The sequence below is a fragment of the Schistocerca americana genome, chromosome 2 (genome assembly GCF_021461395.2).
Source record: "Schistocerca americana isolate TAMUIC-IGC-003095 chromosome 2, iqSchAmer2.1, whole genome shotgun sequence".
Lineage (NCBI taxonomy): Eukaryota > Metazoa > Arthropoda > Insecta > Orthoptera > Acrididae > Schistocerca > Schistocerca americana.
Window position 1 is genome coordinate 266,366,136 of NC_060120.1, and position 26,783 is coordinate 266,392,918.

Below are 26,783 nucleotides of genomic sequence, written 5' to 3' on the forward strand. Positions count from 1 at the left end.
TGCGACTACTTTCAAGAATGCACCCAAGGATCAAAAGTTGTGTTTAGGACTGGCGAAATCTCCCACCAAGTATAAGACGTAAATTCACAGAAATTGCAAACCGTAGCAGAATTGTCTTGTAAAAGGGGGCTACCATCTTCACTTTAGGCCATTTGTGTGGGTACACTGCAAAGGGCAGTATCTATATCTCTCATCATGTGGGTTTAGTTTGCCGATTCCTTTGGATTTAGATGATTTTGCAGCAGCAGACTCTCGACCTTAGATAATTTCGAAATAGGACAATGCAGATTTGTGTACATTGCTTACAGAACCGATATGAATTACTTAATTGCACCTACCTTCCACTTGGGAATCTAATTCTGGCACGACATTGGTGACTTGGAATATTTTGCGTCGGTCAACAGAATAATTTCATCGATTGTCAACAGGGCTTGCATTTTTCTTCAGTAGTTCCAGTATGGACTTGGAATAAACTGCTGCGAGTTGGACGCTAACTCAGACTCACAACATTTTGTGTTTGTGCACACTCAGAACTCTTTCACCGTGAGCTGATTGGTTTTGCGTTTTACGGAGTAGTGCCGGCCTGGATTTAAAATAAGTGTGAACACTCCGTCTTAAATAATTTTTCAACGTTCGAAGATTTCTTTAAAATTTATAGTGGGTTTCTAACCAGTAGTTACTCTTAGATCTACTGGTAGTTAGCTACAGCAATTAGGTTTTCACAAGTCTGCAATTTAATTTCGATTTTGTTGGAAAACGAAGATATAACCTATCCAAAAATTTGTATCTGGAAATACGATTTGACTCTTCCCAGGAGCTAGGATCGCCTCCTGCAGCAAGAAATTATAAAGAACAATTTTTTTCTATATTTTATGACAAGCGAAAACTAACAGTCCCAGTGCAAATTTTTTTGCGAGGATCAGTGTGTCTGCCTTCTTCAACACATTCATATATTTTTCTAAAGTCGTGCTTCGCTAATGTCTCACGAATGTTGTTTTTGCGGTCTAGGTGAATATTTCATGGTACTTGCGAAATGAATACAGTGTAATGCTAACGTTTTGTTTCTTGTAAAATCACCGATCTTTTCGTTTTAAGTTTCTTTTCCTGTGAGTATACTAATATGAATCTCACTGGGTCCCCTCTGTACATGTAGATCTTTCCTGGTCGCTACGCCCAGGCAGTGGAATCCTCCCCTACTCTGTAAAAGAAAAGGGCAAATCTCCAACGGCCATCTGTTGACTGAAATCCTGTTTTTTGAAACATGGTCTGTTTTAAGTTCAGATTGTTCTGTTTAGTCCAGAATGTGGATGGTGAAGAAGGAATCAGTGAGTGTACATCGATTTGGTAATCAGTAATGTTTTTAATGAAGACCATATTTTGTATACAGTTGCATTTGTGTTTAATGCATGAATTTATAGGTGTACTTTGTATTCAGTCCAAATCAGGCCATATGCCTTCAGTGCAATAGTTTTTCATAATATCAGTGTTTGCCCCCACGGCTAATAATTAATGTATGCGGATTTACGGAGTAGAAGTTTGTAGTAACATGCAATATAAATCAAAACTGATCAGATGTAGCAGATAGTATGCACCATGAGTGATAGGCCCCTGATTTCTAGTAGTCTGCATTCCATAATTATTCTATAAATGAAAAACTCTGCATGTGCAGTGCTCATCGGTTCATCGTCCTTCTCCTATTATACTCTGTCTAGGTCGACATCGGCCTTTGAGGGATACCGACTACCAGGTGTTTATGAGTATGTGATTTACTGCTAAGAAGCCTTCAGTTTCGAGTGGGCTAAATTTTTTGAATGTAACTAACCACTATCAAGATGGTAATAAATTCATGTATCAAGTTTTATCTCAGTAAATGCGTTGTTTTCTGGCTTTCTCTGCTCTAATTGTCCTCACTAAGCAAAAGGACCGAAATTTACGCCGTAAAACGAAGCCCTATATGTATGATTATGTTTCGACATATCGAAATAAACTGGAATAATTTGGTATTTGTCAGGTATTATGGACATGGATACCCAACCTTTGTAACTCCATGTAATCGAGGGAGTCTTCTTGTACTAGTGTAGGATCCAGTAATTTGAGTTGTACCTCCTGTGTGATTGATTATTTGGTGCAATTCAAAACTGTTAATTCTTGAGCTACTCCTAAAAGTCAGTCCTTAATCGTCCCGATAGGTCTTGATTAGCTTAACGACGTGTATTAATGTTTTCTGTGTGTTTGATGAAACGCATAGTATCAATATTTGTCCAAGGTATATATATACTGTGTTTTGTGAAGTAGAGTTTTATTGGGTGCATTTTGATCGTACGAGTACATGACCTACAGTTGGTCTAACTCACTCTCATGATCTGTTTGACCTTGTGATCTCCGAGGCTTTAGTAAGAAGAACCACCTACTTCATTACGTATTTTCTTGTAACAAAGAAATCCAAAGGTTTTAATTAAGTCGGTTCTGTACCGTAAATTCTCATGGAATCGATCGCCACTGTATAGTCATGGTGTGACTGTAGCGTTTTTCCCCTGCCTGTCTTAATGTTTGGCTGGGAAAATCGCCATCCCATAACTCAGTAACTTTACCACTATTTTGTACGACATTGCATATACAATTACAATAAGAAAGAAAGGAGACGACTAGAATTCCTTCCATATACTGAAAAATCAAAGTTCTCAAGCAAACCAATGACACAGATAATGCTAACAAAATTTAATGACCGGATAGTACCCCATACTCATTTAGCATACACCGATTTAGTTATTATTATTAGAATAAAGATAGGGGGCGCTTTTATTTGATGAATGCTAACCTAAATTGAGAATCTGAATGCAGCATACCTCGTCTACTGTCACTCCCTGTAGTTTTAAGATAACAATATGGTGTATACTAGCTCTTTTCACCGTTGTTCACAACACCAGTGTGACACAGAACTACGTAAACACTACTCATGGCCATCCGAATTCTCATACTACATCTTACACATCCCTACACATCCATTGGAAGAAGAAATTGCCAACTCCCTCCTTTAGTAGATTGGCGATGCATCAATGTGGGTGTCCAAATTATTACAACGAGTAACAAGACACGGTCAGTCAGCTTATATGACGTAAATTGTCGGTATTGTACACATGCGCCATATTTATTTATTTACATGTACACTCACTGGAAGAACCATTTTGTAGTTGCACTGAAAGCTGTACTTTACTACACCTGCATGGTACTACAGAATTTTGTCGTAGCATGAGGCGACATCAAAAGGTAAGTTATACATGTCCCACACCAAGACCATTGCACAGCTTCTGTGGCGCATTGTCAGAACATTGTACACGTTCCGATTCCCTGCAGACATCTTATTCAGTGGTACGGTTAGCATGTGCATCATCAAAGAATTCCAATCAGATGACACCGTAACTGGAAACGTTCTCTAGTAGGCCTTGTAGCTCTTCTGGGCAAAACATCTAAATTGTTCACAGATTCACATGAAATTAAAGCAGTGTATGGGTCAAATGCAGGTTCACTTACAGTTGTAGTGAAATGGTTTAGACAAACTCACCAAGACAGCACAGACATGTGTTCCGCTGATCAGGAAAGAAAGTCCATCGACGTCAACCACAGACAACAACGTCCACGCAGTCGAGGATCTGATCCGCAACAGCAGCAGATTTACCAAAGACGAGGACGTTCACTCGACTGTTCTCGAATGGCTGCAAGTAACGCATTTCTAGGAACTGGACGACTGGTAATGAGTTTGGATATTCGTTTACAGAGGCTATGTGGAATGTTAATATCGAGTATCTGAGTCACTTTGAAGTATAATGCAGTTACTGGTCCAGAATAACAATGTATACCTTCATTTCTGAAATACCTTCGTGGTACGAGGAGGGCGGAGTGAGGGATAGTAATTTACTTCAAATATACTGCTAGTTTGTTTGTTATTTATTAGATGCTTAGTTTTCTTGACATAGATAATTACGTGTCTTTCTACCGTTTTTCCCTCTGAAATGTGTATGTAATGCATGATCTCATTTACATCACTCGCATGCAGGATCTGCTCTGTGCGTGCAAGTTATGAATGGAGGAACGTCGCATCTGCATTTGACGCAGCCGTCGGTGCCGACCAGAAGCTCATCGCCAGTGTTCAGTCTGTGGTCTCCGAAAGAGCACTGGCCACCTGCAGTGTAACAGAAAGCAAAGTGTATTCCCGTTTGCCATTTATACATATGTAGTTGGCCTTGCCACATCTACACAAACACAAACACACACACACACACACACACACACACACACACACACACACACAACAGGTAGCACTAGAAACATAGTCATAGATCCAAAATACTCGATACAAACTGATTATGGAAGCTGGAGATACCAACACTGCCGATGCAGGTGTCAGACGAAATTCCTTCTCCTGGATTGGGTATTCCTCTCTTTGAAACAACCAGTTTATTTAATTATTTTGTGAATAGCTAATTTCACCCCTTAGGCATTATAAAGTAAAATCACAGCAAAAAATTAAAGATGTTGACCACACCACCAGTATTTCCATTTTAAATAGTTACACTAACGTATTGCAATGTCTTGTGTGATGTCATAGTAACGAAACCGACATAACGATTGCATTGATTTCTCATTTTACAAATCTACTCAACGTCTGCGTTAATAAGATACACAGATTGAGCACATAACTACAGTACTACGGTTGTACGAAATCATTATGAGGAACGCTACCACATGCTAGTCCCTCAACACGCATATTTGGAGTATATTTGCTGTATGGGTTTCAACATTTTCTTTTTACTGTGTCATAATAACAGATAATAACAATAAGAACAATAATAAAATAAAGTGATTACTTAAAAATAAAGCAAACTATCCAGGAAAATGACTTTCCTCGAGAAATTCATACCGACTGTTACCCACAGAGACAGAAGACTGTTGACAGAGATATTGTTGATTTTGAGTTATTTATCTTGCATGCTATTGATTTTTATTAGTGGTGTTCACAGGATATGAAAAAAATCAGTTTTACCAAGTCTATTCTTTTGTCTAGTAATTACAAACCTGAAACGTATGCTTGACAGAGTAGGGTAGAATTTATCGTTACCGTTACAAATCACAAGGAATTTTTCATAGCAGCTTTCCTCACACTGACAGATTTAAGAAATGCACAATGAATCTTTCCACTTAAAGTATGTTATGTAGGGTATTGTAGAGCGATAGTAACTCCACCGCACTTCGATGCTGAACTGACGGCCGAAGGTCTTACATTGGCATAGGAAACACATGACATGGCACATATGGGTTGACTATATGGAGGAGCAAGATCCTTTGGTAGCAGTAGCCTCATATGCAGCAATGTCAGAAAAACGTCTGCATTATAAGCAAAAAAACTCCCATGACAATATATTTCGGTAGTTCAGTACATCTACATGATTACTCTGCTATTTATAATAAAGTGCCTGGCAAAGTCTTCAGGCTGTCTCTCTACCGTTCCACTCTCGAAAGGCGCACCGGAAAAACGATCACTTAAATTTTTTGTGCGAGCCCTCATTCCTCTTATTTTATCGTGATGATCGTTTCTCCCTATGTAGGTGGGTGCTAACAGAATGTTTTCGCAATTGGAGGAGAAAACTGGTGATTGAAATTTCATGAGAAGATCCCGTCGCAACGAAAAACGCCTTTGTTTTAATAATTGCCACTCCAGTTAAAGTATCATGCCTGTGGCACTATCTCCCCTACTTCGCAATAATACAAAACAAGCTGTCCTTTTTTTAATTTTTTGATGTGTCCGTCAGACCCATCTGGTGCGGATCCCACACCACACAGCAGTAATCCAGAATAGGGCGGACAAGCGTGGTGTAAGCAGTCTCTTTAGTAGATCTGTTGTGCCTTCTAAGTGTTCTGGCAGTGAGTCCTAGTCTTTGGTTTGCTTTACCCACAACATTATCTGTGTGATCGTTCCAATTCAGTAACTCGTTAGTTAATAGAATGAAACAGCCAATCACAATCTTGACTATGTTCAAACATATCTGAATGATGTACATTTTGTATACACTTCAAAAGTATCTGAACAAATGGAATTTTGCTTTAATTATTACCATGATCAGAAGTATTAGGAAAATCTGAACTTTCTATAAATTTGTGCTATGTTCAAAAGCATCCCAACGGCTTGAATACAATGTGTCCTGTGTCCAAACGTAGCCAAATGAACTGAAATTTGAGTAATTGGCACAATGTTCAAAAGTTTGTGTAAGCTACTGCCATGTTCATAACTATCTCAAAAATCTGAATTTAGCGTAAATTTTGCTTTGACATAGTGATGTATTATGTAATTTGTTAAAACGTTTCAATAAGATTGTGAAATATGGCACAGTTTGTTATAATTTCACTTAATAATGGTGATGTATTTCACACAATTTTGCTGTAACTTGTTGAAGTGTGGACAACTGCGTTACAATTTTGGTGTAACATCATGATTTATAGGCTAATGTGCTAGAATTTTGCTATTACATGGATATTTTGGCGCAGTTTTTTTTTATAATTATGCTGTGACGTGAGTAACTATGGGACAATTTGTTATAGTTTTACTCTAATATGACTATATATGCTGGGTGATGGGCCATGTAGTCTCCACTGCACCATTACATCAGTTAGCATTATCATCAGACGATGACAAGCTGCTGGGTGACACTCTAGCATGAAGTCACTATAGTGTGTGATTGGCTCTGATATTGTCTTTGATTGAACCAACACATGTTTTTGACAAATAATACAGTCAATTTTGGTATGGGAGTAAACAGCATCATTCCCATATCTAAACTGCCAGTATTGTTGTAAAAACTTCATTTAGTTTGCTACAAAAGTCGAACTATTCTCATTGATGAACATGAAGAATATCAGAATCCAATAATCTCAGACTGTTTAGGGTTCCAGAGTATAGAATACAGACGAATGAGCGATTGATGAATCTTGTCTGTGAGAAGCTAGGGCTGGTAGGTGACACTGCATGTCACTGACAGAAGTCAGAGAGTGGGACATAACACGCTACGATCTACAAAGCCTAGACCTGTAGTAACGAAGCTTGTGTCCCAAAGCAAAACATCTGAAATCTTCAGAGAGAAGAAGAAACTCCAGAAGTCACACCTGGTGATATGAGAGGATCTCATCTTTCAAAGATAAACATTTTGTACAATGCAATTTCGAAATATGGCCCACAAAACCTACAGGCAAATTTTCCGAAAATGGAAAAAAAGATCTGTTAGCACCGCAAATAAACTCGAAAGGCTCTGATTTAGGACATACGAACATGTAAACTCGTTCTGCTAGAGGTTTGTATGCTTACATGGTTGTAGTAGATATTAATTAGCCATAACTTAACTAATGTGTTAATTTTGTTTTGAACATATGTATCTACATGACTACTCTGCATCTAAAACCAGGCAGAGGGTTCTTCAGATCACCTTCAGACTATTTATCTACTGGTCCACTCTGTAACCGAGTATGGGAAAAAGGAACACTTAAATCTTTCTATACATGCCTTATTTCTCTGATTTTGATGTGATGATCATTTCTCCCTATGTGGGTTGACGACAAAAAAATATTTTTACGTTCAGAGAAGATAGTTAACAATTGAAATTTCGTGAAAATATCACCACAACAAACAATGCCTATGGTTTAATTACTGCCATCCAGACTAGCTTATCAAGACCTGGCTCAAACCAAGTATTCCCTAAAGTTTGTTAATGCTAAATGGCTATAGCTTTCTAAGACATGACAGACGTAACAGATTTGGGGTTGGGGTATGGGAATAAATATGCTCTAATTTATCACCTACTTTGCTACACAACTCTTACAGTAATAAAGATAAACAAATGGAATATATGTTTATAGAGATCAAATCCTTCAATCGAAAGTGTGTGATAGGAATCTTCTACACACTTCCTACTGTAGAATGGTTGACCTGCTTCGAAACTGCACTTTCATGTCTCGAGTAGACATGTGAGCATATCATTATAGCTGGTGATACTAACATAATTTTTGTACAAGAACCTCGTTCCAGTGTGCAATTTAAGCAGATGCTTTCTTCTTCGAATGTATCGCTTCTTCAGCTTGCTCTCAGACATCATATGAACAGTAGTCGCACTTTCATAGATATATTCGCATAAAAATCCTCAAAGAGAGTAATATATACCTTTAAAATATCTGTGCCTGGCATGCCCTCCCATGACATAGTTTTTAAGCCTCACTCATTAGAATGTCCCAGAAAGAAAGCGCGACTGATTTCATGCCGAGACTTCCAGAGCCATAAGCCATCTGAACCTGCCACTTAGGCGCTGAAAACACAAGGGTGCTTCAAATGAAAACCTTAAAACTACTATAACAGTCAAATTGTAAAAATGAACAAAAAACTTACATGTCATTTTTCGATGTGATGTCGCTGATGTTGAATGCACGTATTCCACGACTTCAGAAATGCGTAGATACCATGACGAAAGAATTCTTTTGTTCATGTGTGTAGCCAGTCATGCACTGTGGTTTTCGCCTCTTGGTCACTTCTGAACTGTATGGCTCCAACTGCTTTTTTGAGTATACTGAGCAGATGAATGTCACTAGTCTCAACAGCCTTACGGGCGTCGTCATGTTGTGGCAGTACTTATGACGACAGAAGTACTCACCGTTTACTCCTGATTGCATGACTATGTTGGTTTTTCAGCATGTTTGAATAAGAAGTGCTGGTTACTATCGTTCCCCTATCCATGTAATGCTCTGCTGTATAATTACTCCATTTGCGTCCCAGAGGAGAATGAGCATGGCTTTTCCAACAGACAGTTTCGTGTGGAATTTATTAGGTTTTCGCGATCAGCTGTGATGCCATTCCCTGCTTGACCTTTTCATTCCAGAATAGTGATGGTGGTCCCAACTCTTATCGCCAGCAACAATTTTTCCCAGTTCTGCATCACTTGCTATGTGGGAATAACGCAAAATTTCTTCACAGGCGTCGACGTGATGGTTTTTCAACTATGCATCACCTGACACCGGTACACATTTTTCAGACAGGTTATCGGAGTGCAGTTCATCCTGAACAATATCCTACGCTGACGGTGCATGTTGACAGTGGTGTGGCCATATTGTTGAGGACGATACTACATTATCTTGCGTTTGTTTCATCACTCCTACCACATGTCCGTCACTTTCTGGACCTCCAGGAACACTACTGCCCCATCACACAACCCTCCGATATTTTATGTGACTTTTAAGGTTATCATTTGAATCGCTCTTGTAGTTTGGAGTCGTCTTCTATTTGCTTATCAGACCTGAAAGAGAAACTTCATGGATTTACTAACAAACGTACTCCGCCAAAGACCGGGCAAATAGTAATGCAACCTGCGTATTTGATAACTGGTCGATTAAAAAAGCTTATGAATCTCAGAAACGCTGCACATATGGCATACAAATTATGCTATACATATGAAAATCACATTGATTATAGGCAGATGCGAAACAGAGTCAGTCCAGATACGAGAAATGCGAAACTCTGGCATGCCCATACATTAACCTACAACATAAATACACTAGGTGTCCTATGGAAGAAACCTAGAGTTGATCTTATTGTCCCAGTTGAAAAACTGAAACGGTACTCCGTATTATGTACAACCACAACTGAACTGCCAACGAAACAGAACCTCACTGATTACTTGATGGGGATAAAGTCCGCGGCTCGTGGTCTTGCGGTAGCGTTCTCGCTTCCCGTGCACGGGGTCCCGGGTTCGATTCCCGGCGGGGTCAGGGATATTCTCTGCCTCGAGATGACTGGGTGTCTGGTATGTCTTTCATCATCATTTCATCCTCATTCACTCGCAAGTCACCGTAGTGGCATTAAAGAACTTATGGAGCGGCGGCCGAACCGCCCGGCGAGGGGTCTCCCGGCCACCAATTCCATACGCTCGTTATTATTATTATGGGGATAAACGACTGTAACCACGGAGAACTCTATCCAAAGCACGTTATTTGCGACATCGACAATAACGTCTTCATGCTTATTACATCAGCATCTACTGAACAGTCAAAATGATAAAGTTTTTTATTGGCTCTGTCCACTATAGCAAATATCTTCAGCCACTCTTTAACCACTAGTGTTCTCCCTGAGGCCTCGAAACACGTATTACTTAAGGTGCTACAATCTTTTCATTATACGTCAATGATGTGTCATAAATTTCGTATTACTGCTAACACCACATGTAAGCTGATGACCTCCTATTGCTTCCAAGCACAAAACCAAAGTACCTAGAAACAGCTATCGAGAATCTCAGTAGTGATCTGCGTACACTACCAAAATGGGCCCAGAATATAGGGTTAAAGCTCAACCTATCCAAACCCCAAGCAGTACCGGTTGATCATTCTACGTTCATTAGCCAGAGATACAGGGTATCCTTACCATCTTTAATCCTAAAGGGGACATTCATCAACCTATCCTGTCCGCAAAAAGACTGCGAATAATAAAAGATGAAAATCTAAACTGGATTAATGCGCAAGAAGCTATCAGCATCTCTCTGTGCCCTACAAAAGTAGCAAAAGCTCTTTCGTCTTGACCTGAAAAAGAAAATTGTATAAACACTTATACTTTCAATGATCGATTACAGCAATATTATCCTGCAATTTCCCTCAGGAATTCTTCCTGCCCCTGGAACTGGTTATGTATGTCAGTGTTCGACATACCTGTCATATTCGACTCTTTGATCATGCAGGGTGGCGCACAATAAGTCACCCGATTGAATTTTTATCCTTCAAGTATACTATTGGGACATTAGCGTCCAAATTTTACGGTCAATTTCGTGCAGTTCGTAGAAATTACGCCAGATGTCGTTGCGAGATCATCGCTTCCGTTGTGAGTCCGCCCTTTCAGTTTGCCGCGATGGCGGACAAAGGACGGTTGACCGTCGAACAAAAGACGAAGACTGTGTTACTTTTCGCGGCGGCAAACAGCGTTACATTGACACAAGGTTCCGTTCTCATTTCGGCACACGGTGGGCTCCCAGCCCACAGACAATACTCAGATTACATAAAAAATTCGAAGGTACTGCATCTGTTTTGGAGTGTCAGCGGGCACATGCACGTATCGTATGTTCGCCGCAAAACATTGGAGCAGTTCGAGTGGCTCTGACTCGTAGTCCGAGCAAATCAACAAGAAGAGCCAGGGCCGAATTGGGAATTTCACGCCGATCTGTACAAAGAATTATTCAACCCGACCTTCGCTTGCATCCATGCGACTGCGGCGCATAAGCTTACTGCGAGAGATAAGGAGCGGAGACTGCAGTTTGCAAGGTGGGCAATCGAGCAAGACCAAGAGGCAGTGCTACACAACCCAAGGTTTTCTGACGAAGCTTACTTTTACGTAACGGTGTTGTGAACAAACAGAACGTTCGATTTAGGGCACGTGAACCTCCGCGAATAATCCACACAGAAGACACCTGCGGGGAGAAAGTGTGCGTGTAGGTCGCGATATCAAGGCCACGGAATCGTCGGTCCGTTCTTTTTCGATGCTAGAGTAACCGGTGAACGCTATTTACACATGCGGCGAAACCAGTTCTTTCCTCAACTCACGGCCTCATGTCTTCCATTGCAGACACAATGGTTCCTTCAGCATGGAGCGCTCCCCATACTTCCAACGTTTTGTTTGATTTCCTGCACGAGAAACATGGTTAAGGTTTTGTCAAACAGATTTCCAGAACGTTATGCGGGAGGAGGAATGTGGCCGCCCCACAGTCCGGACATTAACCCGTGTGACTTATTCCTTTCGGGGTTTCATAAAGAGAAGGTGTACCACAGAAAACCCAAAAATGCAGTGCAACTTAGGACCATCATTGTGGAGTTATGCCACGCCATTCAAAAAGATTTGTAACGGAGAGTCAACACAAATGCACGTGTGCAACTTGAAGAAGTTGTAAACTAAAACGGCAGTCATTTTGAATATGTGATTCATTAGGTTGTATTTCCAAGCTGTATTCCTTACTTCTGCATCAATAAATTACAAATCACGTCAACAACAAATGTGTAATGCATGCTCACTTATCGTGCGCCACCCTGTATTTCACAACACAATCGCTGCTACCCTGGCTGCATACAGAGAAGTGCGGAGATTTCGATACCCTTTATCTTTGCTACTATCTTACCAACGTAAAAGTTGTTCCTCACATCTATCCTCGACCTTAACCCTGTTGTCTGAACAACACGGGATAAGCACGCATTACCTCCAGAGCAAAATCCTTTCTGTCCCACTCCATCGTCCAGCCACTTTCTCGAAGTACTTCTCAGCAGACTCGGGAATAACCTACCGCATTGTATCAGAGGTGGATCATATCCACATCTTCGGAAAACATTTAATGAAGTATCTAATGAAGCAACAATAAGGATTACCGTTGTGCTTGTACACATTCAGTATGCCTGTACAGACTTCTTTTCATTCAGATCTCCATCATTTGCCAGTATTCGTAGGTGGTGCAGTCTCATTAAATTTTGTTCCCCCAGAACTCGCTGTATGAGAAAGCATCTTTTTCTGCACCTATAAATTCTTATTTATATTTACCACTTTTATTATTGTCATTATTGTCTTTATTATTATTATTATCAGTATTACTGGCAACAACAACAGTGGGAGAAGTACTGCCAACATTAAGTGTATTACTTGACAGCCAGTGCTATTTATACGCATTGTTTCCACAGACTGTCAATTTATTTTACACTGAAGTGCCAAGGAACTGGTATAGGGATGCGTATTAAAATACAGAGATACGTTAGCAGGCAGAATACAGGGCTGCGGTCGGCAACGCCTATATAAGGCAACAAGTGACTGGCGCAGTTGTTACGTCAGTTACTGCTGCCACAATAGCAGGTTATCAAGATTTAAGTGAGTTCGAACGTGGTGTTATAGTCGGCGCACGAGCGATGGGACCAAGCATCTCGGAGGTAGCGATGAAGTGGGGATTTTCCCGTACGACCATTCATAAGTGTACCGTCAATATCATGGAACCTGGTGAAACAACAAATCTACAACATCGCTGCCACTAGAAAAGGATTTGGCAAGAATGAGAACAACGACGACTGAAGAGAATCGTTCAACGTGACAAAAGTGCCACTCTTCCACAAATTGCTGCAGATTTCAATGCTGGGCCATCAACAAGTGTGAGCGTGCGAACCATTCAATGAAGCATCATCGACATGAGGTTTCGGAGCCGAAGGATCACTCGTGTACCGTTGATGACGGCACGACACAAACCTTTACGCCTCGCCTGAGCCCGTCAACACAGACATTGGACTGTTGATGACTGGAAACAGGTTGCCTGGTCCGACGAGTCTCGTTTCAAATTGTATCGAGCAGATGGACGTATACGGGTGTGGAGACAACCTCACGAAACCATGGACCTTGCATCTCAGTAGGGAACTGTAAAACTGGTGGAGGCCCTTTAATGGCGTGGGGCGTGTGCAGTTGGAGTCTTATGGGCCCCTGATACGTCTAGATACTACTCTGACAGATGATATGTCACTAAGCATCCTGTCTGATCACCTGCATCCATTCACGTCCATTGTGCATTCCGATGTGTTTGGGCACTTCCAGGAGGACAGTGCGACACCCCACACGTCCAGAATTGCTACAATGTGGCTCCAGAAACACTCTTCCAAGTTTAAACACTTCCGCTGGTCACCAGACTCCGCAGACATGGACATTATTGAGCATATCTGGGATACATTACAACGTGCTGTTCAGAAGGGGTCTCCACCCCCACGTTCTCTTACGGATTTATGGACAGCCCTGCAGGATTGATGGTGTCAGCTCCCTCCAGCACTACTTCAGACGTTACTCGAGTCCATTCCGCGTCGTGTTGCAGCACTTCTGCGTGCTCGCGGGGGGCCCTACACGATATTAGGTAGGTGTACGAGTTTCTTTGGCTCTTCAGTGTAGTACTAACTGTCATATTAAAATTTTTTATCTTAGCTAACTAAGACGTAAAAAGAGTGTATATATGATACCTGGTCCAATGCAAGTGAGAGCCTTGTGGGCCTAGTCAGAGCCGGATTGATAATTAGGGAAATAAACACTATATTTTGAGCTACATACCTCAGTATTTGTTCTACCTTACTCCAATCAGGACGTGATCTAACTCCCTCAGCAGACATATTATTTTATCTCCTTCACACATTGCCTAGATTATATCATATAATAGCATTCAGATTAATGAGTGATCTGCATCCAGACAAACATGTGTATCAGGTTTCTAAAAAGTCATACAATTTCAGACTTGGCAAAGCTGCTGACAAATCATACAACTGCTCTCCTTGCATCAAACTCCCACTATTCATTTACACAACTCAGTTAATTTGTACACTTTCGAATACGGTCAGGGTGCTAGCTACATACTAAGTGGCTGTCTCATGTTAATGGGAGGCGAAATACAACACTGTGACTCGACGTAACACTTCAGTGGCCTTTAAAACACTGTACTGTAGCTGGGGGAGTGAAATTTATGTATTGGGGAGGTGGGTAATGCTGTGTGCACGCATGTGATGTGAAGTTTTCCGATTACGCAGAACTTTTAAGGAATAAACTTCATACCACGTTACTGGTTACAGAGCATTTCGGCCCTGCATTTGCGCAAGCAGGACGTTTGTCGTCATGTGTCTGCCCTGCAGATGTATAACCTTCAGGCAACGGTTAGCATCAAAGTAGTTACAGCCCTACTGCTGTAAGATATCAGTGTGCTACCTCGCGCAATTACACAATCATAAATAATCCTTGTAACAGAAGTAACTTTTGTAGCGATGCACGGTTGCGACACTGTGTCCAAAAATCTTGAGAATTAAACAAAAGGGTTTTTTCGAAAAGGAGAGGTCTCTAAGTATCCAAAATCTATAAATATTTTCACACGTGTACTAGGAAGAAGACTTGAAGTATCAACTAAGATCAAAATGTCATTTTCTTCACGAATACCATGCTTTCATTGTTTGCTATTTTCATTTACACTAATGTCTTTATGTTGAATAATATTTTTACAGCTTCTTATAAAAGAAACAATTCATCGAGCATAAATTAAAACACTAGAGGAAGAATGTAAACTGGTTTCCAGTGTCTTGTCGTCGATGATGTAAGCAGCGGTGGAACTGGAGTGGGGATTGTTCCGAAAGAATCCGCCTGTGCCCTTAAGGAACCGTCCTCATGCTTGCCTAAGGCAATTTAGAGAAATCATGTTAAACCAAAATGTGAAATGGCGGAAGGGAATGTGAATTATTGTCTCGAAGCGAACGTGTCCCTTCACTCGATAAATTACAAGAACTCAGTACTGTACCAGAAAATGTAGATCAAATTAAAAACAGTCACCAGGAGTTGTCTTTTTTGAAGGATACCTGCGGAAAATGTCGCCAGTAGACACACAGTTGCCTGATTACTTACTCGTCTGAATAAATTATGGAGAATGATTGCAACGTAGTGTCTACATGATGATGAAGATGTTTGGTTTGTGGGGGGCTCAACTGCGTGGTTATCAGCGCCAGTACAAATTCCCAACGGTCGCTCAGTCCAATCTCGCCACGTTCATAAATGATGATAAAACGATGAGGGCAACACAAACATCCAGTTATCTCGAGGCAGGTGAAAATACCTTACCCCACCGGGAATCTAACCCGGGACCCCGAACTCGGGAAGAGAGAACGCCACCGCCAGACCACTTTTTTTTCATTTTGTTCGATATTGTTCGTTGCATTTGGTCTGGGCGGACGTCACATGACATCAGTTCAAGTTGATCGCTGATCTTTGACTCAGTTTTTTTACTACACAGACCATGCAGCCCTCTGACCGAACACGCTCAGCTACCGTGCCGGCAGATCACGAGCTGCGGACGTTGTGTCTACACGCACAGTGGTTGAGGCATTGTACGCGCTTTCGGGCGCACATCGGTTCATATCTCCGTCCAGTCATTTACAAGTAAGTTTCTTTGGTAGTCCTAAATCGCTTAAGGTGAATGACAGGAAGGCTACTTCATAAAGAGTTACCAGTCATCCATGTCTGAGAGTAGGTCACTGCACAGGATAATCTAAACAGTCTTGCAGTTCTACACACAAACCGTGTATGTTCACTGGAAGTTCTTTGGAGGCTTTACTATTCATTTAGTCTTCTCAGAGAGATTGCAACACTACAATGGCACCTCGTGTATTTTACAGCCACTTTATTCAATGACTTTAAATCCATTTTTTTTGTAGCTATGTGTACTTAGTAGTCTCGTCAGGATTTAGTGTTTATGAAACTGTAATATGATGCTAGAAGAAAAGGTAGTAATTAATTATGTCAAAGGTTTGTAGTACAAACGCTGGTGATGTGAGGGAAATCTATAGTCTACGGAGACCAAAGAACATCTTTTAACGTAGCATTTGCATCGTTGGCACGGCGTGCGCAGTAGTAGTAGGGAAGGCGAATTAGAGTGTTGTGAATCATCTCTGGTGGAATACTAACGTGAAGTTTTGGCGCGCTAATGCCAAATGGACAGTTCTCTAGAGTCGGGTTCGTAAAATGTGGGAAGGCAAAATATATAAATGAGTGAGCACGTGTGTGAGCGCAGTACATGGTTATAACAAGATCTGATAATTAAAGAAGATTATTGTGTCGCCCACATTTATTCAAGTTGCTTGCTAACTGAAGAGCCGTATGACAATAACAGATACCATAAAAAGCGTTTTATCGCACGAGAAATAGCACATTGTATTGTAAGATCGAACCAGTTACCTTGTAGTTCAGAATAAGGCTTGCCGGTATAGTTAATTTTTTTAACATTGTAATATAGTTTAGTCAACTCATAAACATAGTAGTGACTGAAGCTAATTGACCCAAGTCATTAACCATCAGCAGGGTCCCATCCTCTTAAGAAAACTTTCGAGAAAATCACAAGTTAAAGGAGTAATTGAAAGAAGATAACGTCAATAAATTTTGCAGTTAACATTCATTCAGATAAATATTGGATTCAGATGCAGTAGTAATTGTAGTTCTTCTTGCAGTGTTGCACTACTGCTATAGACAATATGTTGTTGTTGTGGTCTTCAGTCCTGAGACTGGTTTGATGCAGCTCTCCATGCTACTCTATCCTGTGCAAGTTTCTTCATCTCCCAGTACCTACTGCAACCTCCATCCTTCTGAATCTGTTAAGTGTATTCACCTCATGGTCTCGCTCTACGATTTTTACCCTCCACACTGCCCTCCAATACTAAATTGGTGATCCCTTGATGGCTCAGAACATGTCCTACCAACCGATCCCTTCTTCTGGTCCAGTTGTGCCACAAACTCCTCTTCTCCCCAATTCTATTCAATACCTCCTCATTAGTTATGTGATCTACCCATCTAATCTTCAGCATTCTTCTGTAGCACTACATTTCGAAAGCTTCTATTCTCTTCTTGTCCAAACTATTTACCGTCCATGTTTCACTTCCATACATGGCTACACTCCATACAAATACTTTCAGAAACGACTTCCTGACACTTAAATCTATACTCGACGTTAACAAATTTCTCTTCTTCAGAAACGCTTTCCTTGCCATTGCCAGTATGTATTTTATATCCTCTGTACTTCGACCATCATGTTATTTTGCTCCCCAAATAGCAAAACTCATTTACCACTTTAAGTGTCTCATTTCCTAAATTAATTCCCTCAGCATCACCCGACTTAATTCGACTACATTCCATTATCCTCGTTTTGCTTCTGTTGATGTTCATCTTATATCTTCCTTTCAAGACTCTGTCCATTCCGTTCAGCTGCTCTTCCAGGTCCGTTGCTGTCTCTGACAGAATGACAGTGTCATCGGCGAACCTCAATGGTTTTATTTCTTCTCCATGGATTTTAATACCTACTCCGAATTTTTCTTTTGTTTCCTTTACTGCTTGCTCAATATACAGAGTGAATAAGTCAAACCGTCAAACCGTAAGTTGGTTAAACGCGATTTATATTTCATTGACAAAAGTATGTTAACGCTTTTGTAGCCACAGTGATTTTATGTTCTGTTTCACAATTAGTTGGATGTGCTTATATCTTCCTAACGTTGACATTGCCAAAACGTATTTGCTGTACATGAAATCATTTACGATTTTAATTTGAGAAGTAGCTATTAAGGAACAGCATTTAATGCATTTGCAAATTTTCAAACAGAGAGCATTCCCGTGAGTTCTGTAGTTCAGTAAACTTTAAAAAAAGCTTTGCTGATCATTACCTGTAACTGTTGTTCATAACTATAAATAGTATCAGTGTATTTATCAAATTAAAATAATTTTGTTCATATTACACGTGGGTTTAACATCGAAGTTCCTGCGAGTGTATTTTGTTCAGTTGCTGCATTGTTAATCCCTCGCAGTTATCACGTGATTTCTAACTCACGTCAGTCATTACCCAAATTTAGCTTTTGCTCGTTTTTGTGATGGCTACCATAATTTTCTGCAATCTAAATCTATTCAATCATTTGATTATTCAAAATTATTACTATTTACAGTGAATAATTAACTTATTAACATTTCTATATTTCGATCGTTCTTGTACTTAATAGAAACCTGTGCGGTAACGATAGGGATATAAATATCTGTATTTGTTCGTTACAAAATCTTCTTCGGACATAATTGCCAACATTCATGTACATGCTTTATAAAATCTTTTATACATCGGAGAGTAAAGGAACGTTATAGATCCTTCGAGCGTTATAGAGTGCGAAAATAAACAGCACAAATTTCATCTGGTGGATGGTCCATTAGTGCGCCATGATTAAATATTGAGCACTAACTTCAGGATCCAACTGGTGTATTCCAAAAGGAAAGTCTTAGTTAAAAGTGTAGACGTGGCTACTGAGTTCAGCATTTAGTGATTACTAGTTGTAGTGGCAAAGAGAAGTGATGCACTGAGACAGTAACGTATAACACGACATACGTTCATAGGTGACGTTTCGTCATCTTTTGCTCGAATTCACACTGATTTCTTTGCCGTTTCTGTTCATTGTTATCATTGTGCACGCAAGATTGAGGTATTTCGAGAAGTGGGAGCTGGTTAGCTGCAGCTAGTGGTGTAACCAATTGTCCCACCTCTGATGAGTGGGGGCCAGCGACATAAACATCTCTTTAGTTCCCATCCACAGCATGCTAGTCATTTGTCCGAGAACTTCGTGGGTGAGTTTTTGCTGACGCAACATCGTGGCCATTAGCCTTTATCGTTGGAAGGAGCGGGGGTAAACGATTGGATTTTCGGAAGGTAGCGTGCAGCGGACTCTTGCAGCTGCCATTTGCCTTTCAGAGATCGTTGCTGAATTGGGTAATGTTGCTGCGTTTTTACGAAAGCAGCTTTCGTTTTCACAAAGCTCAGTGGTTTTTTAATGTCGCGGCCACGAAAGTTTACTTATTATATTTAATCTGGATTTGTATTCTGGATATGGATTCTCGAGGTAGCACATGTCTCATGGACAAGTGCTACCAGTTGTAACTGTGTAAGCCGTCAAGACAGTGACAACTATCCCTCCAACCGTTTTACCCCACATTAACGTAATTCTAAATTGGTTATCGATAAATAGACTTTGTATTAGTTGAAATACGGTACTTGTGGGCCCACGTGGTAACGACTAGGTTTTGTTTCCTCGAGAATCCGATAACTCATTTCCTGAACTATAGCATCGCCGATTTGCTTTTCTAAAAGCAAATCGGCGATGCTATAGTTCAGGAAATGAGTTATCGGATTCTATATATGCAATTATAGATAGGCTACTGAGATTGTCTTTTTTGTGAGTACTAATGATGAAGATACTTCTGAACTGATCCAATGAAATAAATGTATATTTTAAACAGTGATAATGTGTTCCTTTTTGCCCAATATTATCGTGTATTTCCAAGGGGTACAAAAACAGAAGCGCACTAAGAGGTCAGAAAGTGTGCTGTGTTTAGGTATTGGAACTAGTGCCTGATGAAATTCATTGCTATGATAATACAAGTTGTCACATGATTAGACAAGGTACTAATTGGGTTCTTATAATACTTCATTGCTTCCGTATCACATTATACTTTGGCCTAGTTTAATTAGAATCAGTATTACAGTCACATTGCTTGAATAATCCATGCAACACTCTATTATGCCCTCCACCCAATGTTATACAAATACTACAAAAGCACGATTCGAAGCATTACGGTCAGTGTTAAAAGAGAGGGACTGACCTTCATTCTCTGTTGTAGTCTCCGAATGTCTCACCACGCTGTCATCGGCTGAAGCTGTAAAAAAGAAGATCCAATAATAAATTTAATACACTGACACATATAAGAATGGTTTTCGATAGAGCTCTAAATTTTAATTAAACGAATTTGGGTTACTGATGAAACTGTTCGTTCTGAATTGAAAAAGAAAAATTGAAGCTGATTAGCTAAAGTTCTGGCATGATGTCTGCATTTTTTCTTTTGCTTTCTCATCGAAAGTTCATACATGCGCTATGATCCACATGACTACAGAAATATGCTGGATACATCAGCTCATTTTTGACGCTCGATGGCAGTTACAGGATTGTTCTCATAAGTATCAAGTATACAATCCGACGTCGCAAGCAGAAGATGGAGAGAGAGAACGGGTAATTCAGTACGCAAAGGGAGACGAAAATCTAATAGTAATGGGGTCTGCAATGCGTTTGTAGGGGAGTAAGTACAGAAACAAATTACGGAAAAATATGGGCTTGGTAGGAGGAGTGATACGGGAGAAAGACAAACTGATTTCTGCAATAAATTTCAGCTAGTAGTAGCCAACATTCTGTTCAAGAATCGAAGGGGAGAAAGTATACTTTGAAAAGGCCAGACATAAAGGGGGACATAAAAAGTATACTAGCACAGGCAAAGGGGACATGCCGACCAAGGGAAATCGGTATGAAACATAGCCCTTCATTTGAGGAAGAAATTTCTGAGAATCAACGTTTAGAGCACAGCATTGTATGGTAGTGAAATTTGGATTGCGGGGAAACCGAAACGAAAGAGAATCGAAGCATGTGAGATGTGGTGCTACAGAATAACGTTGAGAATTAGCTGAATTGATAAAATAATGAATGAGGAGGCTCTGCGCAGAATCGGCGAGGAAAAGAAAATATGGAAGATAGTGTCAAGAAAAAGTTAAAGGACGACAGGACATTTGTTAAGGTCTCAGGGAATAACTTAGATGGTTCTAGAGGGAGCTGTAGAGGGTAAAATCCGTAGAGAAAGACAGAGATTGGAATACAACCTGCAAACAACTGAGGATGTAGGTTACAATTGCTACTCTGAGATGAAAAGGAAAATGCTGGCAACGAAGCGGAATTCCTGGCGAACCGCTTCAAACCAGTTAGAAAACTGATGATAAAAAAAAATTACGACAGTTATAATCTTTTGAAGAAGGGCAATATATCCCTGAAATCGACAACGAAATAAAATTTATTTTGTGCAACTGGTGGCTTATGTAAGACGTTGGTTTCATGTTGTAAGCACGTTTCTTGCTACACAGCTGTTTCCACATATTTGATAGACGTTTCTCACTATCATTGGGCATACGTAGCATTAACCCTGAGGAATAATTGAGCATATTACATTCATTAAAATTGTGCTTAAAACAAAATAGTTTTTCTTTTACGGAGAACTATTACAAGAAATCAGATTGTCGGACAAACGACTCATCGCTAATAGCTTGCTAGCACAAATTTCCTGTACAAGTGATGATCTGAATTTCCTAGAACTGAACCACTGGAAAAACATGTAATGTATTGGTACATATATATTGAAGATATCTTTCGTATGTGAAAAAGTGTCTGTTAGATACCTCCCGATGTTCTTGGATATTATGGGCCAGTGGCGGCATGAGATGAAGACCAGTATCGAGTTATGAGGTTCCACCTTTAATTTCCTAGATATCAATCTGCAGATACAAAGCAGGAAACACAAATCTAAAATTTACAGTAAATTCTCCTGTACTGACACTTTCGAAGCAGCTTCCTCTCCACATGCAGTGGCTTACAAACATGCTGCATTACACCACACTAAAGCCTTTTTCCTTTCTAACCCCGTACCCCAAGGAGACTATGGCCAGGAACATATCAAAACAAAAACAATAGCTACAAGCACTGAACTGAAATCCCAGATTACTGACAACATTCTGAATAAATGACAAGAATCAAGCCTGATTCCTACGGTACCCAGTGATACTAACATAGCAAAATGAAAATGCTGCGATTTACTTTTTATACGTAATATTTCTGATACGACAAAAAACTGCTTTAAGGTAAAATATTTGTGCTTTTATGTGTCCCAAGGACATTAGGTAGATGTTTTTCAGTTCAAAGTTAAATACCCTACCATCGTTTAAAGTGGGGTTTATAAAATGACACGCCAAGAGTGTGATATATGACAGACTAGGCGGTCAGTCTGTAGCATGCTCGTGGAACCCCACAGGAGCTGGAAATTAAGGAATCTTCATCCATTGTTAAAGATAACGTTGGTCAAAAGCACAAGAATTTAATAAATGTAGAAATCCTAGACATAGGAGGAAAGGGTGAAAAATCTCAGAAAGTAAAAAACAGATGCGTGTATCCCGGCACTTATTACTGAAAGAGTACACTCATTTCAGTTATTCAATCCTTTTATACAACGGTGCAGATTTTAGAAAGTAGATTTAGAAAATGGTAACATCATTAATTAAAAAATAGTAGCTGCTGTGAACATAATTCTATTCCAGCCTATGTTCGGCCTGATGAACGTCATTTGGCTGCAGATAATTGATTTCTCTGTTTCGTAGGAAAATTGGTCAACAGAGACCCCTTTCACTGTGGAAGTCCTGAAGCAATATATTGATGAGTGCTTGGGTCCCACCTTTTGAATCAGTAACGTACTGGAAAACGGGCTTAAAATATGAAATCTGTGTCGTACGAAATTAAGTCTTGTGAAACAAGGTGAAACGTGTTTCGTTTACTTCATGAAATATCTAAATTTAATCAGAAGTTTTTTTGGAAATTTGTGGTACGGTCATCGGTCCCTAAGCTTACAAACTACTTAATCTAACTTCAGCTAACTTATGCTAAGGAATACACACACCCATGCCCGAGGGAGGACTCGAACCTCCGACGGGGAGAGCTGCGCGAACCGTGACAACACGCCCTAGACCACTCGACTACCCGGCGCAGCGATCAGAAGTTTACAAGTTATTTAACAGAAATTATATGTGTGAAAAGGTTTGAGAACTTCTTTCACCCTAGGGGCATTTCGTCACTTGTAACTCTAGGATATACAGTACAGTTGCAAATTTGCTCACAGATCTTTCAGGAGAAATCAGTAGATCTATTACGAAACGTGGAAGTCGTTTTATGCTAGCAATTTATACTCTCATATTAAGTGGACTGAAGCGACAAGGTGCTGCTACGCAGTATCGACGAGGACAAGAGTATGTGAAAAACACTGACTAGAAGAAGGAACAGGGTGACAAGTCATGTGTTACAACGTGAAAGAATAACTTCCCTGGTTCTAGAGGTAGGTGTTGACCGTAAAAATTATATGGGAGAATATCGAGTAGAGAATACATCATACGGTTAATTGTAGACATTGGGTGCAAGAGGTACTCTGAGATGAAGAGATGAGTACAGGAGACAAGCTGTGGCGGCCCGCATCAAGCCAGTCCAAGACTAAAGCCAAAATACCAGACCTTTTCGGGTAATGACAGTGATATATATAGAAATCGACTTCGATTCTGCAGACAACAATGATATTGTAAAATTGTTTGTGAGAGACGCTATTACGCCTAAGAAAGAAGTAACATCAGAAAATTATAATTAAATGGAAGGACACATGTAGGCGATCGAAAGTTGCGGCAGGGCCTAACAGTTAAGCCACGGCATGAAAAAATATGTTGCAATGTGTAGACATAGACGTAAGTAACAATTACTCTTACATCACTCAGTCTGAGATCTGTCGCTAGATACAGTAACAACCGCAATATACTTTAAATGGCGTCACAAATAAAATTAGTTATCGCGAAATCAACCGTCAGTCAGAGAATATTGATGGGCCTCTACGGAAATGCAACTCCCAACAAAGAAAAAGCCTAAAATGAACATTCGAGTGACTGATTGATGAATAGACCTACGGCTTCATTACCAAGATGGGCTAACAGAAAAACTATGCTTTTCGACACGAGTTCATTTGGTAAGTACGAGAGCATCACGGAAATGTTGACTGAATTATGAAGTGTAGACTCTACAATAGCGTAATTGTACATTATGAAGAGGTCTATTGTTAACATTCATAGTAATTATATTCCAAGAAGAGGCTAGTAACTGCAAAACGTCCATGAGAGGGAAAGTCGGAAAAATCTGAGCTCATATGCAGTGTTACGTACAGCCGGAAAAAGGAATCATCATTCGAGAACATGACAGGAGAGCGAGAAAAGGATTGTATATCAAATGTACTTTGCTCCGTATAAAGTAAGATAGCTCATATAAGTCTAGGTGTACCCCACATCTACCTCTTCCGACTTGTCTCCACAGAGAATGTTAAGGTTGATAAGCTGTAGTTTTATCTTGGAATACAGCTGTTGTCTCACATACGTGCCACGTTATTAGGCTACACATTGCGCCAGGACATCATAATGGCAGATTCAAGACCACCATCCTCTCTGAGTCTTACTAGTGTTATATCGTCCAAAAATGTATTTGAACATTAAAACTTTTTACGTGATTTTATATTACAGTTAAAAAATAAGACTTATTGTGATGTTAATACTGCTGTGGTGTAATAATGGTGCTGATGGTGCATGAAAATGATTATGATGGAGGTGTAATGGAAAGTATAACTATGCAGTTCCATGGAACATGAGGTGGCGACTGAAGGTCATTGAGCCACAGGGAGGAAAGTTGAAAGGTGCAATGAGGTGGAATGTTGCAATTAGGAGTGGAAAAAAGGGTACATTTCGGGACGGAATTCGTTGTTGGATACTGACAGCTGGTTCATGAAGGAGCACGGATGTACTGGTACAGCAGGACTCTGGGAATGGTGCTTAGTGCATGGAATACTACGTGCCGGAAATGAGTTTTTCCGAATGTGCTCCAACAAAAGAAGGTGTAGAAAGTCGATGAGGTGGAATAGGATGCACTTTGGGGAAGGTAGGCGGATGTGGAAGGTGAGGTGGAGTGCAAGCATTTGCCCGATTTGAAGGGGTATGTGGAATTTAGAAAAGGTGGAGATCCAGGCAGTGTTAGCATAAGCTAGGATGCGAAGAATGAGTAATTTACAGGTGAATATAATGGCAGAAGTATTTAAAAGTCAAGTACAGTGTGTTAGTAATTTTAGTCGGTTTTGTGCTTTTCTGTTGGCTGACAAGAAGTGTACTTTCTATATTAGCTTTTTAAGGAGGTTTATATCTAATTAACTTCGTGTTAGTCATTGCGAAAGGTTGGTTGTTGATGGAGAAGTATGAAACTGGACAAGAGAAAGCAGAGTGGTACGACCAAACATGGTGGCAGAGCTATTCTGTGCATTTACTTAAATCGTATTACGTGACTCGATCATGAGACTCAAGTGGCGTTGGAGGAAGAAATGAGAGAGTGGTAAGGGGTGGTGAGTAACAAGGTAAGGGGTGTTGTCAGAGTATTGCAGGAGGGTCGAGGGAGTGGTGGGGGGAAGGGGGGAGGCTTCTGGGAATACCTGCGGTGTACAGCACAGTCTGAGGTGGGGGCGGAGGGGTGGGGATGAGTGGCTTGTGGCACATGTGCAGTAGGGTGAAAGATGTACTAGCAGCTGTGGTTGATAACGAAGACCTACCCTGTCCCACAGTTGATTAATGCACTACATATACACCATGCATGTGTAAAGATCATGGTGACACACAGACCGAGACAACAGGTGGGAAATGACATCACTGGTGGAATGTAATCTCAGCTGTCCTTAGAGCTTCAGCTGTGGCCATCAATGTATTGCCATATCCGTTCACAGTGATTCGTGGAAATAAGGTTCTACGGATTATGCAACAAATAAAAGAAAAGCTAGGGATTTTGAGGGCGTATTCTGTTCTTTATCGACTACCTGGAGTTCGGCTTTTGCTGACGGTGCCCAGTTTATATGCTCTGTGGTATATTCGTTTTTCTACGGACACTTTCCTTAGGTGAGCAAGTTCTTAAGGAAAATTACCTGCATCCGAGAATTTGTGAGCCAACCCAACTAACTGAAAAATAAGGAATGCAACCACGAATGAAAGATAACAGTAGGTAAACTTGGTAATCTGCTATAGTGGGTTCACAGGCTCAAGTATAGCAAACAATTTGACGCCAGTCCTTTCATTGGATAGTTGCTGCCCTCTGCAACACTGAACTGATTGCTTCCAAAAGTTTTGTGTCAACGCTGTGGAGACCGATGACTTTGAATTTGTTTGTCTGTCACCACCAAAACGTTGGAAGCACCTAAATTTTCATATCAAAATAACTGCGAAACATTTTCAGTGATCATTCTATCATACAGATATATTGCCACTTTTATCCTCACTGACTCATTAAACAAGGAATCTTATGTCCAAACGAATATTAAGTGGCATTTTAATCTTATTGGTTAGTTTTTAGTTGAAGTAATTACGGTAAACTGAGTAGTAATACTTACGACAGTGAAATCTGGAAGCACAACAGTTATCGCCCTCACGGAATACCGGCGCACATCCCCTTAGTTCAGAAGCCCTGTGAGTCAGGGAGTACTCACACGTCTGTCTCTTGCACCATGGTCCATCCAAGGTTCC

The 26,783-nt window shown here is 40.4% G+C and overlaps 1 long non-coding RNA gene across 1 annotated transcript; it reads right to left on the reverse strand.

Annotated features, from left to right (window-relative positions):
• Positions 1-4,045: 4,045 nt before the first annotated feature.
• Positions 4,046-26,783, reverse strand: LOC124596612. Its single transcript, XR_006978330.1, has 3 exons — positions 26,651-26,783; positions 20,225-20,278; positions 4,046-4,180 (listed from the first exon to the last, which is right to left on the reverse strand). It is a non-coding gene; the product is annotated as an uncharacterized LOC124596612 (long non-coding RNA).